We start from the raw sequence: 17,585 nt of genomic DNA on the forward strand, positions 1-17,585 counted from the left end.
CCCGAAGTCACGAAAGGGGACGCCACATGAGGAAAGACAATTTTTTTTTTTATAATGCATTCACGTTAACTAGCTAATATATAAAAAATGGTACGCATTAGGAACATACATTCGCTCTTGTACAGACTGAAACAAAAGAAAAAAAGGAACAGGCATAATGGCACGTTTATTGCAAAGGAAGAAAACTATGAAGGATAGTATTAGTGCGCTTTCAACAATTCAAAACTCAAATAATTTAACCCCCTACCCTAACCTAAAGCTTGACTTTACTTACTGTAATATATATAAGTGAAAACGTCACCACAAATCACAAAAATATGTGCCCCACAATTGAAATTCGAAAATGGGACTCAGCTGGAGGCTATGGCATGGTTTTCTTTCCAGAGTTAGTAATTTTGGTTGATTTATTTTTCTGTATATGGAGATAGTTATTTTTACCATATTCCTTCTGCGTATCATGGATTTTCAATTGATATTAATAATACTAAGTTGTGATGTAGTGGCAATGATAATTTTGAGGATGCTAAATTGATTAAAAAGATTTAACACTTTCATATATAGAATTTCTATCTTTAAAATGCCTTGTGTTAACTTAGAAGGGGTATTTGATTTGAACGTGAGATAAATTTTGTAAAGGCCTTTTTTCGACAAGCACCCTCACAACCAACAAAATGAAAGTTGAATAAACAAATTAATAAAGACGAAATTGAATGTCAATTACCATTTGGTAATGGCACCATGGTTTATAAGTGCTAAATCCAAATTTAGCAACTTTGTGTAATAGAAACGCGGTTTCCAAGTAATGATTGCAATTTACAAATGCATCAATCATAGTAAAAAAGAAGAGGATAATTTTTTTCTTTGTTTTGGTGCTTTTAAGCAAACAATATGTGAATTTGATTGTGACATCTGCACATTCATGAAAGCTTCTGTTCTTTTACAAAATTACTTTCCAGCGATCCTTATAGGGAATATTTCTTTTCTAAAAGTGAGTATTATTTTTAGTTATGATTGATTACATGCCTTTATTCACAATAATGCAAGATGAACAAATGATATTATTGTATAATATTATTTAACGTACTAATTGATTTACCTTTTCATTCATCAATTTATTTGTGTATAGTACGATGAATGAAATAATGAAAGTCCTTATCCATCATTTGACCTAGATGATGACATTTTGTGCAAAATAATACTACTTGTAATTTGGTAAAAAAAACTATCACTCGACCTAGACGATACCTTAGAATTTAGAAACATGCAAAATTTGGGCGGGTTATGAGGTCCAGTAACCCCAAGGCTAATGATGGATAAAAAATATTAACAATGGCTGTTTTCTTTAGAATCTTGATTGTATGGATAGTGATGATAGGCTATAATTACATATTTTAGTCGATTATTACATTTTAATTTATTGCACTTTAGTTGAGTTTGCGCTTTAATCGCTAGTGTTTTGCACTAACGGTGTGTTTTATGTCTTGTACGAGTGATTCCGAGCTATATAGATGTTATGGAATGAATTCAAGTGATTTAGAGCTTTGAAGTCTGAGTAAAAGCCCAAGGAATTAAGCCAGGATCGTGTTCGGGGATCAACGGATGATAGAGCAATAAAACGAAGAATCGAGTAGGCATATTGCGCACTGTCTAGTAAAATGCACATAACTTTTCGCTCAGAACTCCATCTGGGCTCCACAATATATGGTTGGAAAGCTAACTCAAAGGCTATATGTTTTATGTTTTTCCAAATTCCAAATGGAACAGGGTGAAAAACGCGGTCGAAACCACGATCACGGACCTGAGGCGGGCTGAGGCAGTATACCTGCCATATATCGCGTTCGTATCGCGGTTTGACCGCGGCCGCGACATTCCATACGTGAAATATTGTCCTTTTTCGCGTAGAAGAAGGTATAATTATTTGGGCCCGACCTTACTTGGTATATATACATGGAAAAACGGTATTGTAGGAGGTTAGACACACTTTTGACATAATTTAGACCTAAGGAGGGGAGGAGACCAATTTTTGACACAGATTCGACCTAAGGAGGCAGAGACACAATAGGAGCAAGGCGGGGAATTCTTCTACGAGTTTTTCCTTCCTCTTCCTATTTTTCATTGTTGGTTAAGACTTTTAGTATTGTAGTTTTACATACTATTATGAATAGCTAATTTGTTATCTAGGGTTTTGATGGAACCTTTTGTAGGATAAATTCTTTTTATGTTTTTATATAATTGAGCCGTAGTATTTTCTCTATTTGTTCAACTATATTATTCTTGTGTTTGATTGAAGGACCCTCAATTAGCTGTGCCTATTTAGTATGTATTACTCGGGAGAGAGTGCATATTTAGGTAGTTGTTGAACAACATCACTCCCGACGTATGTGAGGAATCAATAACCAAGGGTTTAAAGGTGGGATTAGGGATAACGAAACCTTGGGTGCGATCTAAGTGAGCTGTAATTATAGCCAGCTAGCGTAACTCGGGAAAGTATGTCTAGTAAATTGTCGTAGTTACTCGGGAGAGAATTACAACACGCAGAGCGCTCATGATCGGCTTAGGCAAAATTATAGAAGATATAGTGGGAAGGATTCTGACAATTGGGGAAATCATAACTCTAGATCTCCTTAATCTTGTCTCTAACCCTTAGTATTTGTAGTTGTTAATTTACTATTTTAATTTGTTAGTTAATTAGTTAAACACAAGAATCTTAATATCTATAAGTTAGGAACTATTCAAGCATCTCTTTTTGGTGATAATGAACAGTTGTAGCTAGGCCTTAGTTCTCTGTGGGATTCGACTCTGGACTTATAAACCAGATTATATTTGCAATGAACGCTTAGTCCTTTTTATAAGGCATAGTTGGGCAAGATTAAATTTTGGCGCCGTTGCCGGGGAACTAACGGTGTAGTTGTAGGTATACATATTGCTAGGTTTCAAGTTTGAACTTTTATTTTTTTGTATTTGATTTTTATTTGTGTTTTTTATTTATTTTTGTTTTACTTATTAATTTGAGAAACATGACATCTTGGAATTATGAGAGTTTTGATATTGGTAATTCTACTTTTGATCCTTCTTATGCGTTTAGTGGAGGAAACCACCCAGGGCAAAATTATCAAAACATTCCCGAGAGCGAGTTATGTGCACCAACTCAATCTTATGTGTGGAATGTGTGCGATATGTGTGGTGGTCAAGATGGTCACTTTCATGGTTGTGCTTATATTTCTTATCTTCCCCCAACCCCTTACTTTGATGGTTCTTCTTTTTCTTGTGGAGTTAATAGGAACAAAGAACCCAGGTATGAGGACCTGAAAAAGATCAAGGATATGCTAAAGTGCCTTACAGAACAATATGACGAGATACAACCGCGGGTACAAAGCCAAGGGGCAACTATTCACAACTTGGAGGCTCAAGCGAATAAATTAATTGAACCTTGTAAAGCGCAACAAGTTGACATTGTGGATAGTAGCCAATATGAGCATGATTTGGCTATAGAAATTGCCATTTTACTGGAGGATTTAAAAAATACGAGGATGAGCTAGAGGAGGAGGCTAGAGTAGAACACCAACAATCAATCGCACTAGATTTTGAGGATGTCAATGTTGTAGAGAGATACTAGAGTCAACCAAGGATATTGAGGATACATATTTAGTTGACTCTATTTTCATTAGTGTTGAGAATGTAGACAGTCCCAATGTTCATGTAGTTGAGCGCATTGGTCCTCACTCCAAGCATTTGTCCACATTGTGTTTAGATGATGATATGGAGATAGAGTCGTCCGAGCCATTTGAGGAGTCAAGGAATGAGGAACAAAGTGCTTACATTCTGGAATTCTTCTTGCCAGAAAGTCGGGATTACACACCTCATCTAAAGGCCAAGAAGTGCAGAACACTACATTATTTTATTGGGCTAGTAGATTTATTCCACCACCCCCGGAGCATGATCATAGAGCAGAATCAAAACTTGGGGTTCAATTCATAAGCTCGAGGTGGAGGCAAAGAGTGATTCACGTCGTGCCGCGACGTTAAATCAAGTGCTTGTTTGGAGGCAACCCAACTTTATTTTATTTTTTTATTTTTAATTTTGTTTATTTTTTTATTGTATTATTCTTGTAGTGTCGATTTTTGATTTTTAGGAGAATGGAATGCAAAACCATTGGAAGGATGCAACAACAAACCAGATGGTTGGAACTAAGTGTGAGGTACCCACACGAAGGACCATGCCTGGGAGAAGTCTGAGTACCCCATGAGATGCTAGTGCTTCGGCCTTTGGCCTACCATGGAGTTTCTTTTACCCTCTTATTAGTATGGTGTGCACTGGGGACAATGTACAATTTTAAGTGTGGGGTGAGGAGATTGCCTGGGTGACTTTCTATTCTATTTTAGTTGTGTTAGTTTAATTGAATATTTTTTTTTATTTTTTTAGAAAAACGAAAAAAAAGGATTGGACTTTTCCCGACGATGGATCTATTAGACAATTTTTTGAGGGATTTAAGTCTAAAGAAAAAAAAAAGTTTTCTTTTGTTAGGTAGTGTAGCAATTATCCCTTGATTTTTCTTTAAACCGCGGTTCTTTTCCAAGGGTTTTATTTGAACCGGGTGTAGTTAGTTTTTTTTTTCCAGAAATATGATCCATTGTATTATATTTTGAAATGAAGCAATATCTCTTGACTTTGTTATGCCTTGAGAATAGTGAGTACTTTGGTTGTGACGCTTAGGCTCAGTTTTTGACTCTTGTAGAAGTACCTTAAATTGTATGATCTTAACTTTGCTTAACTTCTTTGACTAGAGTGTCTATGAAACCAACCCTGAGTGAGTTATGTTCCATGTGTGTCTAAGGATTTGTTATATTCTGTGCATTGCATTTGATGCCTAGAACTTGTCCAGTGTGTTTGCAAAGCGAAATAGTAGTTTTGTTTGGTCTTGGAAGTGATATAGGCGTTTCTTTGTTGAGCCAGATATGTATATTTTACCCACCTAATTGTTATGTATCGTAGTTAACCCCTTTGAGCCTGTAATCTTGTTTCTTTGGCAACCACATTACAAGCCTTACTCATTTGTTTGAATTAATCATCTATTTGAACCTTTTAACCTCCCATGAACACTTTAACTATTATGAACTGTGTAAAAGTTAAAGTGTGGGGTGGTTGGTTTGGCTTTTGAATGAAACTAATGGAATAAGGAGAAAGGTGCACTGTTTTGAAAAAAGTAAGAGCCACTTGAATTGGAAAAAAAAAGAAAAAAAGAAAAAAAATAGTTGGATTGTTGCGAAAAATATTCCTTGATAAGTGGTGGTTCTTGATGTAATTGTGCTTAAAGAAGTATGGGATAATATTTATTGATGTGAAGGTGGAGTTTGGTTTGACATAAGTATGGCGTGAATGTTAAAGTATATGTATTAAAGTGCTTAGGGAGATGTAGTCACTCTTATATCTAAATGTATCCTACCTGTCCCGCAGCCTACATTACAACCAATAAAGTCCTACTTGATCCTAGACTGAATGAGCTCGATTAGTAGAGTAATACACTACGGGCAAGCTTATGGTGCATCTTTTGTGGCATATGAATGTTATTTCTGAGAGTGAGTGAATTATTTCTATCTTGAGTTCCTAAATGTTCTTAAATTTTATTGTGTGAGATTACTCTCTTTTGTTGTGTGAGGGCACTTGATTCATGAAGGAAAGGTAATGTTAGCGACTTCTATGTACGAGTAAGTGGGTGAGTTGTGAATAATGCGTGGTACTTGTGAGTTAAATCTTGAGGTGAAGATGTTATGCTTTTGTGCTTAGTCTATTTCAAATACTCTTGGTGTGATGAGTTAGGAGAATTGTTTAAAAAGGTCGTGTCTATAAAAAAAGTGTAGTTTGATTGCTCGAGGACGACCAATGATTTAAGTGTGGGGTGTTGATGATAGGCTGTAATTACGTATTTTAGTCGATTATTACATTCTAATTTACTGCACTTTAGTTGAGTTTGCGCTTTAATCGCTAGTGTTTTGCACTAACAGTGTGTTTTATGCCTTGTAGGAGTGATTCCGAACTATATGAATGTTATGGATTGAATTCAAGTGATTTAGAGCTTTGAAGTCTGAGTAAAAGCCCAAGGAATTAATCCGGGATCGTGTTCGGGGATCAACGGATGATAGAGCAACAAAACGAAGAATCGAGTAAGCATATTGCGCACTGTCTAGTAAAATGTACATAACTTTTTGCTCAGAACTTCATTTGGGCTCCACAATATATGGTTGGAAAGCTAACTCAAAGGCTATATGTTTTATGTTTTGCCAAATTCCAAATGGAACAGGGTGAAAAACGTGGTCGAAATCGTGATCGCGGACCTGAGGCGGGCTGAGGCAGTATACCTGCCATATACCGCGTTCGTACCGCGGTTTGACCGCGACAGTCCATACGTGAAATATTGTCCTTTTTCGTGTATAATTATTTGGGCCCGACCCTACTTGGTATATATACATGGAAAAATGGTATTTTAGGAGGTTGGACACACTTTTAACATAATTTAGACCTAAGGAGGGGAGGAGACCAATTTTTGACACAGATTCGACCTAAGGAGGCAGAGACACAATAGGAGCAAGGAGGGAAATTCTTCTACGAGTTTTTCCTTCCTCTTCCTATTTTTCATTGTTGGTTATGACTTTTAGTATTGTAGTTTTACATACTATTATGAATAGCTAATTTGTTATCTAGGGTTTTGATGGAACCTTTTATAGGATAAATTCTTATTATGTTTTTATATAATTGAGCCGTAGTATTTTCTTTATTTGTTCAACTATATTATTCTTGTGTTTGATTGAAGGGCCCTCAATTAGCTGTGCCTATTTAGTATGTATTACTCGGGAGAGAGTGCATATTTAGGTAGTTGTTGAACAACATCACTCCCGACGTATGTGAGGAATCAATAACCAAGGGTTTAAAGGTGGGATTAGGGATAACGAAACCTTGGGTGCGATCTAAGTGAGCTGTAATTAAAGCCAGCTAGCGTAACTCGGGAGAGTATGTCTAGTAAATTGTCGTAATTACTCGGGAGAAAATTACAACACGCAGAGCGTTCATGATTGGTTTAGGCAAAATTATAGAAGACATAGCGGGAAGGATTCTTACAATTGGGGAAATCATAACTCTAGACCTCCTTAATTTTGTCTCTAACCCTTAGTATCTGTAGTTGTTAATTTACTATTTGAATTTGTTAGTTAATTAGTTAAACATAAGAATCTTAATATCTATAAGTTAGGAACTGTTCAAGCTTCTCTTCTTGGTGATAGTGAACAACTGTAGCTAGGCCTTAGTTCTCTGTGAGATTCGACTCCGAACTTGTAAACTAGATTATATTTGCAATGACCGCTTAGTCCTTTTTTTAAGGCATAGTTGGGCGTGATCAGGTAGGGATGGCAATGAGGTAGAGCGCGTGCGAGGCGAGGCGGGTTTTGTTTGATGAGGGGCGGGGCGGGTTTAAATAGTTTTTAAAAAATTTAAAGCGGGGCAGGGCGGGTTGCGGGTTTAATGCGGGTTCAAGGTGGGTCGGCTTTGAATTATGATCTTTTCTGTAACAAAGTGATCGTTTCAACTTTAATTTTATTGACTATCAATTTAACTGTCCGTTTCTATCCAAGAAAAGCATTCTTGTTTTGTATCTTATAATTATTTTGTTTTCATTAATCTTTTGGTATTTAAAAACGATAATGGTTACTATATTGGAATGTTCATATTCGGAATCGTGACAGTAAAATACATTATGAAATATTAAAAAGGATGGTTTATAAAGCTTCTAAGATTTGTTTTGTTTCAGCTTTATTTTGCTAATAGTAATTATATATTCATTATTAAGGAAGAATGGCAAACTAAAAAAGAATGTATTATGCATATACCAACTGACTGATTGGGTGATAAAATCTAGTCTCTTTTATTTCATGAACAGCGCATGATTAACTTTATACATTTGGAACATTATGTTACTACTAATGAGATTAATTGGCGGAGCATGTAATTTCACACTACGACGAAGAGAAAAGATATAATTGCTTGAATAATATTATTCTCTCTAGTTTTAAAATTACTAAAATGTCAAACTAGTTTGTTTTAGAAAAAAATAAAAGAAAAAAGAAAAATAACTTAAGTGGTGTGGGGCGGGTTGATTTTCGTGGGTTTTTCCAAACCTGCCCTGCCCCGCCCCACTACCATCTCTATGTATGGGCAATTGATAGTTTGAACGTGGGTAATTTCAAGCAAAATTTTGAAGTACCGGAATTTTACTTGTTAAAGATTCTAACTCCAACACTATTTATTGGAGTTGGGAATATTTTGGTTCAAAATTTTTTTTTATATTAAAAAATGGGCAAATGTTAATAGCTTTTAAAATAGAGAATTTTTCATAAAGCACCATCTTTTAAGTCTAATTAGTCATTTATAGATACCCTTTGCTATATTACGTGTTATAGATACCTTTTATGTTTTTATACAATGTATTTTATGTATTTAAGCTGTTGTATTCATTAATACAACCAAAAAAATAGGCGTAAAAACTGGAATTCCAGCTAAGTTTGACATGTATTTAGCTGTATTCAAGCGGCATTAACGTTAAATACAGAAGGTTAAACTGGTTAAAAACGGAAGGAAATCAAATCACATGATATTCTCCTAATTTAACTCCACGAACTAAGGAAATCAAATCACATGATATTCTCCTAATTTAACTCAACGAACTAAAACGATCCCTCATTAGTCTGTATTTGAAAGATACATAATAAAGATTATAACTGAATAAAGAGAAATACATATGAATAATACAGTTGAGTAGAACTGTATACAGTTGAATACAACAAAATACAACTTAATTCATCTGAATAAAACACTTGAATACAACAAAATACAACTGAATACAGCTGAATAAAACTCTTTAATGCAACAAAATACAACTAACTTCTGCTGAATAAAATAGTGAAATACAACTGATTAAAACTGAATACAAGAGAATACGCATAACTTTTTAATACATCTAAAATATATAAATTAATGCTACTGAATACATGTGAATACAACTGAAATATACATTCGAATACAACTGAATACAAATAGGCGATTATAGTTGAATAAAGAGAAATACATATGAATAATACAGTTGAGTAGAACTTTATACAGTTGAATACAACAAAATACAACTTAATTCATCTGAATAAAACACTTGAATACAACAAAATACAACTGAATACAGCTGAATAAAACTCTTTAATGCAACAAAATACAACTAACTTCTGCTGAATAAAATAGTGAAATACAACTGATTAAAACTGAATACAAGAGAATACGCATAACTTTTTAATACATCTAAAATATATAAATTAATGTTACTGAATACATGTGAATACAACTGAAATATACATTCGAATACAACTGAATACAAATAGGCGATTTGGGCGATCTAGAGAGAGAAGCAGCCTGATGGCTTCGCCGGCCGGCAGCCAGCCATTAATTCCGGCTGGTCAGCCCCTTAACACATCTGCCCAACCTCCTACAGCAACTACAAACAATCCCCAGCCCTCAAACCCCACAAACGAAGCCATGAATTACGCAAAAGCTGTGAACCCTACTTCAACGACCACTGCTAAGCAGAATCGAGCCGCTACAGTTGAACCAATTGCTCTTCGTCTATCAAAATCAACGAATTAAACTTACCCTAGGCGATTGTAATGGAGTGATAATGGAGGAGAACTAGAGAATTTGGGTGGGAGGAGAGGTATGAATCGTGGGTTGAGGGAGAAAGAGTAAAGTATATGCAAAAAGAGAGAGAACGTGGTTAGTCAATTTTACTGTGATTATGTGAGAGAAAAGACTGAAAAAGAGAGAGAAAAATATTATTTAGCATATATGGTGCCTTAAATGTAGGATGTAACTATAATTAGATATTTGGCTATAAAGTATAAAAGGTATCTATAGGATGTAATATTTTAAAATATTATTTATTTAAAATAAATAGGGTACTAAAGTTTGCTATAGGGTGTAAAAATTCCTTTAAAATAGTGACTAATATTTGATAGCAAATGTTGAAAGTGATTGTTAGCAAAAATTTCCAAGAAAATACACGGGCTTAGGCCCCTAACTGGCCCCTTATTAAGGAGTTGTGAGCCGGACTGGTCCCCTTAATTAAGAGCCCCTATCCAGGCCAGGACTAGCCCCTTATTAAATAGTTGGTCTTGAAATTTTGACCTTTTGGGCGGGTTATCTGACCAATGAGCAAAACTTGAATATGGGCAAAAATTTTAGTTTTTGACACTGAAAATTTGCCCATTGATTAGGGGACTTCCTCGAATGCCAAAAGCTAAAGACCAACTCTTATGGTGGTTCTATTTCTATCATTTTGCAAAATTTGAGAGGGCCACACACGACATTGTTAACATAATATAAAATTTTCTAACCAATCGCTCCTCTAAGTTAGGATTTTGTTCTCCAAAAGTCAACTTATACTAAAAGTTAATTTAATGTGTATTACAAGTGAGAAGCAAAAGTTGCCATATGATTGTTCACTTCCTCTATAATGAAGCGCGGTGGTTGAGTTAAGCTTTACATGACCTAAGCGTGGTGTACCAAGACAGAAGTAGACGGTATAGACACAAAATTACGCGGAAAGAAGTTATCTTGAAAGTTTTATAAATTCATTTAATCAATACAGTTAAAGACTGAGCATAATAGAAGAAAAAAATACATATAGATACAATAATACATATTAGTTGAGAATATGTTTTAGACTTGTTTACCTCGAAAAATGGGGCTAACAATTAAATGTAATTTGTGGTTTTAAAGATATGCGATTTATTCTAATACTAGCGAATATACAAGTAATATTAAGTTTAGATAAGAAGAATTGATGAACCAAATCAGTGTTGCTATAATAATGAGGACCTCGAGCTTGGCTTTCTTGGGGACCTCGAGGTAAGCTAAGAACAATGAAGTCTGAATAATAAAGTAAAAGCAATAAAGCTGAAGAACACTTGTTGAACACGTTAAACAAGAAAAGCAGAGTAAAATATTCTATTGTAGTGAATAATAATGTGTCCTTATACAAATAATTGGGGTCTCCTTTATATAGGAGGAGAAAATTCCAATATAGTACATTCCTAATTGAGGTGAAGAATTCTATTGGTACAGGTGTATAACAACCTAGTACAGACATGTACCATTTCGTACAAATCTTATCCTTTAATTTATGCCCTGATCCACGTGTCCTTGAGAAATTCCCGCTCTTTCTTGATTGCCCTCGAGAATGTACTGCCCTCGATGTAGGTCGTGCCAAGACTTTGATCTGCTTCCTCGAGGTGTGTGTCTTTCAGCCAAGTCTGAACTCTACTTCAAGTCGCCCGAACTCGAACTCATAGCCCAATCCGAGACTTCAAAATCGGGCTCCTTGATTTTGACCGTATACAGATAGTCCCCACGTTTCTTAGAATGAAATGATATGAAACGATTTGAACCTCAATTTTTTCGAGCCTCTCGCGATGACGTCATGCTCGTGACGTAGGCATTTGAAGTGATCGAAATGTCCCGTCGGTCCATTTACCCAAAAGCATTGAACGTACCGCTGGTCCATTTCCCCCAAAAGCATTGCATGCGCCGCCGGTTTCATCGTCAGTTTTCTATAAATAAGGGGTTATTTGGCTGAACAAAAACTACACGCATTCCTTCTCCATCAACTTTTAGCCCTTTCCCTTCTCTATATCCTCCTCTAATCATCTATTTTTATGGTTCAAACCTGTGACCACAAGGTCACATGGCAACAACTTTACCAGTTATGCCATGGCTCCCTTTTTCAAAGCTTTACCCCACTAAGTGGGATTATACTGAGTTGTTGTTGTTGTTGTTGGCTCGAAAAAATGAGAGAAGGGCACTGAGTTCTTCCCGTATCAGAAGATATGCCAACTTTACACTACTGCTCATCTCTCTTAACTTCAGCCTGGTGTGGCGCTTCATTCCTTTTGCTTTCCATGGAATGAGGTGACACTATCATCTACTAACTTTTGCATCCCACACCGGTGCAACGTCTCAAGAAGTGGCTTCAAAATAGTTGTGCTGATAAGAATACTCTCCAAGTTTTTCACCAGGCTACAATTTTCTCTAAAGATCAAGGTGGAGTCCCCGAGGAGGAGGTTCTCGAAGATGTAGCTCTCGAGGATATGCCCCCAAAAGTAGATTAGGTTCTTGGCTTTTTGCTTTTGCTTCTTTGTTTCTGTGTAAGGGCCCCTCGTGGGCTTTGTAAATATCTTTTGTCAATATAAAGAATTTCTCTATTTCATCTTCAATTCATATTGAATTCCATTCTGCCTTCGTTTGTGAAAAATTTGAGTGTATAACTATAACGATTAGTCCGAATACTGCATCCGGAACATAATAAACCCTTAGGTTCTAAATCAACTAATGTATGCGAAAAGGGGTAGATAACTTGCCTATAGGAGTTTCTGAATTTCTACATTTCCATGTAGATAACCTGCCTATAGGAGTTTCTGAATTTCTGCATTTCCATGTAGATAACCATGTCTATAGGAATCTCTGATTTCTACACTCCATATAGATACAATGTCTATAGGAATCCTACATTCTCATATATAGAATTTCCTGAATTTCTGCACTCTCATATAGATATCATGTCTATAGGAATCCTGCATCCTCTCATATAGATATCATGTCTATAATTACTCGAAATCTGAATTCTGCATGTGCATATATAGAAAATATGCCTATAGGTCTTTCTGAATCTTGCATATCCACTTTTCATTAGGCAAACATGTTTATGGGTCTTAAATAACCAACTGCATTAGATATCATGTCCATAAAAAATACAACACCTAGATATCATGTTTGTAGGATTTCTGCATTTCTCTATGTCTATAAAAGTGTTCTAAAGTCGACAAACGCATAGAAAGCATGCCTATAGGAGCTTTAATCAAATCTGAATCACCTCACTCGCTTATGAGTCTAAAACCAGCAATAATAATGCATTACCAGTTGCAAAGCTTATGATCTTTTGCTAAAACTCGCCCTCCTTTAATAATTGACATCTTTTCTTAAATCAGTATGTAATCAGCTCATATCCTTGTTTCTGAAATCAGTAGATATCATGCCTATAGGGTCTTCGTCTAACACTTAGGCAAGCCATAAGGTGAAAGCTTATAAGCTGAATTAGATTTTATGTGCTACAACCAGCAGGCGGGCCTGATTCGGGCTTCTTATCTAAACTATGTAATAAATCAGTCTGCCTCAACCTTTTAAGTTTTAATCAGACCCTAAACAGTACATGCAAGTCATGCTACATTATGTGCTTTCTTTGGTTTAAAGAAGGTCTGTCTGAGCCTTTTATTTGTTTATATGCTTCCCCAAACTTGCTATATGTGTCTTGTTTGTCGCCTTAGTATTTTACCTTTTGAAACCACAAATGAGCCCAATACCTCCTCCCTTTAGGATTAGTAGTCCCAAGTGCCTCCGAGGCTGATAGGATTGGGGCGAGTAATAGCATGCAATAACTAAACGAGACCATTTTGCGCTTTAATACCTTAATGGGGTGGGAAAAGGGTAGATATGGATATGATGACCACGCGATAACATCACGTGTAGTCCATCACTGAGGAGTGATTACCGAATGTTATGTGGAGTGATCCATATTATCAATAAACCTAGGACCCCCTCCCCTCTTTCCTTTGTTTTCTTTGTTTCTTTTAATTTTTTTTTTTAAAAAATATTTCTTTTAAGGAAATCAACTCTTTTAGTTCCTTCTTCTTACTTTTGTTTATTTGTAACCATTACGTGAAAATTCCCTCTTATTTGAAGCCTTTACTTTCCTGTGTGTTATTTGCACTTAAGTCACAACAATAGTTTGGTCGGGAACCACACTAGTGGATCCTGAGGGGTGCCTAACACCTTCCCCTTGGGATAATTTCAAGCCCTTACCCAATCTCTGGTTACTCAAAACAAACCCCTCCTAGTGTCCTAATGCACTTTAATCATTAGGTGGCGACTCTTCAAATCAAACCCAATTCCCAAAAGGAATGAGTTGTCCTCCTAAATGTCATAAACCCGATTTTGCGAGAAAAAGGGGGCACAACATACCTCCTCCCTAAGCTGCCTGCAATCCTCGGTCCTATGCCCATGAGTACCATGATACTTACATATTAAGTTGGTATTTCTCTGAGAAGGTCCGATCTGTATGGTCGTGGGCCATCTAGTATCTTTAAATTTGTCAATGGCTGAGACGATACCCGAGGCATCGACACTGAAGTTGTATTCTGACAATTTGGGCGCCTCCATCAGTCCCGAGCGCTTGTCGAACCCGATTTTATTCATGAGCCCTCGAGTATTTTGTCCTCGATCTACTCTATGATCATTCCAAGGTGTATCATGCCTTGAAATGTTCCTTCTATATTCGACGTACGATTGATATCTTTCCTTGTTGAATCTTGATCCCCGTTCTGAGTCCCTCAGGGGCTTGGCTGCAAATCTGTTAGGATGAACTGAGCCCGAAGGGGCTCCTAACTGGTCGTCCTCGACCCTAATTTTTGACTGATAATGATTGTGCACATCCGACCATGTCACAACGGGATATTCAATCAAGTTTTGCTTTAGCTATTGAGATCAATCGAGCTTCTTTCATTCAACCATGCATAAAGGCCTGAACTGCCTAGTCATCAGAGACCGGTGGTAATTCCATCCTTTCCATCTGAAATCGGGACACGAACTCCCTTAGCATCTCGTCATCCCTTTGTTTTATTTTGAAGATGTCCGATTTTCTTGTGGCCACCTTTATAGCCCCGACATGTACTTTCATGAAGGCGTCTGCTAATAAAGCAAATGAATCTATTGGGTTAGGAGCTAAGTTGTGATACCATATCATAGCTCATTTTGATAGTGTTTCCCCAAACGTTTTCAATAATACTGACTCGATTTCATCGTCATTCAAGTCATTTCCTTTGATTCCACAAGTGTATGAAGTAATATGTTCATTAGGGTCAGTTGTTCCGTTGTATTTTCGTATATCGGGCATGCGAAATTTCTTAGGAATGGGCATTGGAGCCGCACTTGGGGGGAAAGGTTTTTGTATGAATTTCTTGGTATCTAGACCTTTCAAAACTGGAGGTGCTCCCGGTATTAGGTCTACCCGAGAGTTATAAGTTTCCACCTTTTTATCGTTGTCTTCTATCTTCTTTTCTCCTGACTCGATTCTTTTAGTTAGTTCTTCGAGCATTTTCATGATTGTAGGGTCAGTCCCCGAGCCGCTTTCATCAGGCTTTCTAGCGCTGGCTCATGCCGGGTATTTACTGGTTCGGCGGTGTTAGAAGTTCTGTTCTGACTCTAAAGCTGAGCGATGGCGACTTGCTGAGCTTGGAGTATCTCGAATATCACTTGGAGGATGACTCCTCCTTCTTCCATCCCTCGTATTTCCTAGCCTCCTGCTCGGGCTTCCCTATGTGTGTTCCTTGTGGGGTATATGCTTGTGTCCGTGTTTAGAGCGTTGTGCGAACTGATATCAACTGGCTCCATGTTTGGCACTCCCTTAGGGTTTATGGGTGGTACACCGACCCCTATACTGCTGTTTTCTCCAAGACTTTCGTCCTCGTGAATAGTCGCATTCTGTGTGCTAGACATGTTTAAGCCTGAAATTAAAGAATCTTTGACAAGAAAAAGTGTAAAGAATAACGTGTGTTATCAGAAAACTAGCACTAAAACAATCACTATTATCTTTATCCCCACGGTGGGCGCCAAACTGTTTACCTCGAAAAATAGAGATAACAATTAAATGTAATTTGTGGTTTTAAAGATATGTGATTTATTCTAATACTAACGAATATACAAGTAATATTAAGTTTAGATAAGAAGAATTGATGAACCAAACTAGTGTTGCTATAATAATGAGGACCTCGAGCTTGGATGTTACATCTTGCATTTTCGTACGTTAAAAGTTTCGTTTTCAGTTAATTGACATAGACTCGGGGATGAGATTATCTTGAGGTTAACATATTTACGCTATTTATAACAAGCGATAAATAAGTGTTATGAAGGATAAAGGGTACACGAATTAAAAAAAAACGAGTTTCGTTGAAAGTGGCCAATTTGGGATAAAATACGGGTCAAGCGATAATACCCGATAATTATGGACTAGTATCATGCAAGGTATTATATGACCACGATAGTACGATGTATAAAGTATATTAAAAATAAATAGTATTTTAAGTAATTTGAGATAATATTTAAATTATGCGGGTAATTGATTAATTACCAGGTAACAGAACATTACCCAATTAACTAATAAGTGGGCAAAAATTAATAAATTAACTCCCAAAACGTGGCAGAATGCCATCAATTAGGAAAATAGCTCGTATTCATTTATGAGTAGGTGGCCACTTAATTCATTAAGTATAAGACACCTCACCTTTATATTTTGTATAGGAAAATATTACCTGCACAAAAACGTTAGCCACTTAGTTCATTTGAGATAGAAAGACCTCACTTTTTATACTTTACATTTGATATAATAAACACTATCATTCTTAAGAAACTTACAAAGACTAAAGAAATTGTCATTTTGGAATCAAAAGAGATGATGGCCTCCATGGAAACAGTAACCATCTTCAAATTCCTTTCAACAAAAGCTAATTTCTGTTGAAAGCTAATTTCTTTCAACAAAAGCTAATTTCAAGCTTCTAAAAGAGTATGGTGCAATCTTCGCCAGGAATATTATACGGAGTTTTCTCTACTCTAGGTATGTTAAGAGCATCATTTCTTTCTTTTGGCATGGTCCAAATTATACCGAAGAAACGAGCAAACGCACAATTTTCATAAATTACTCTATTCATAGAAATATTAAGGGTGTCTATATTCTTGATTCCCCATGTAAATTATTATTTTTATCTTCTGTTCATGGGTTTCAGAACAATACGCAGTTGAAAAAATTTATCCGGAAGGAATATTGAGATTATTACGTATTTTTCATGCATTTCACCCTTTTATACATGTGCATTGACCCATGACCGGATGACGTTATATACGCGTATATATGTAAATATATGTATATAGGATATGGAAAAAGGTTACGGCGTTATATACGCACCACCACCTGATCAACTGGTATATGTTGTTGATGTTACCCACATTGGCCGAGACGATATGATGGGATGCCCTCGGTGGCTTGATGATATTATGTACACCCATACCTATGCATGACACGACATTTATACGCACATGCATGACATTATAAATGTTTCAGAATTTACAAAGTTATTCAGATTTAAAGATGTGTTTCTTTATTCCATGTTTCATCTATGTCTTTTACGTGCTAATTTTCATGCCTTACATACTCAGTACATTTTTCGTACTGACGCCCTATTTCACGGGGCCTGCGTTTCATGCCCGCAGGTGCAGGTAGGCAAGCTGACGGTCCCCCTTCTTAGGATCCTTGATCGGCGAAAGTTGGCATGCTCCACTTGATCCAAAGCTGCTTTGGATTTTGGTACGATATGTTTGGTACGATATATATATGGGCTTGACGTGGCTCAGTCCCGTCTTTGTACAGTTATATTTCTATTAGATGTCTGTAGACA

This window comes from Nicotiana tabacum, chromosome 7 (genome assembly GCF_000715075.1).
Source record: "Nicotiana tabacum cultivar K326 chromosome 7, ASM71507v2, whole genome shotgun sequence".
Lineage (NCBI taxonomy): Eukaryota > Viridiplantae > Streptophyta > Magnoliopsida > Solanales > Solanaceae > Nicotiana > Nicotiana tabacum.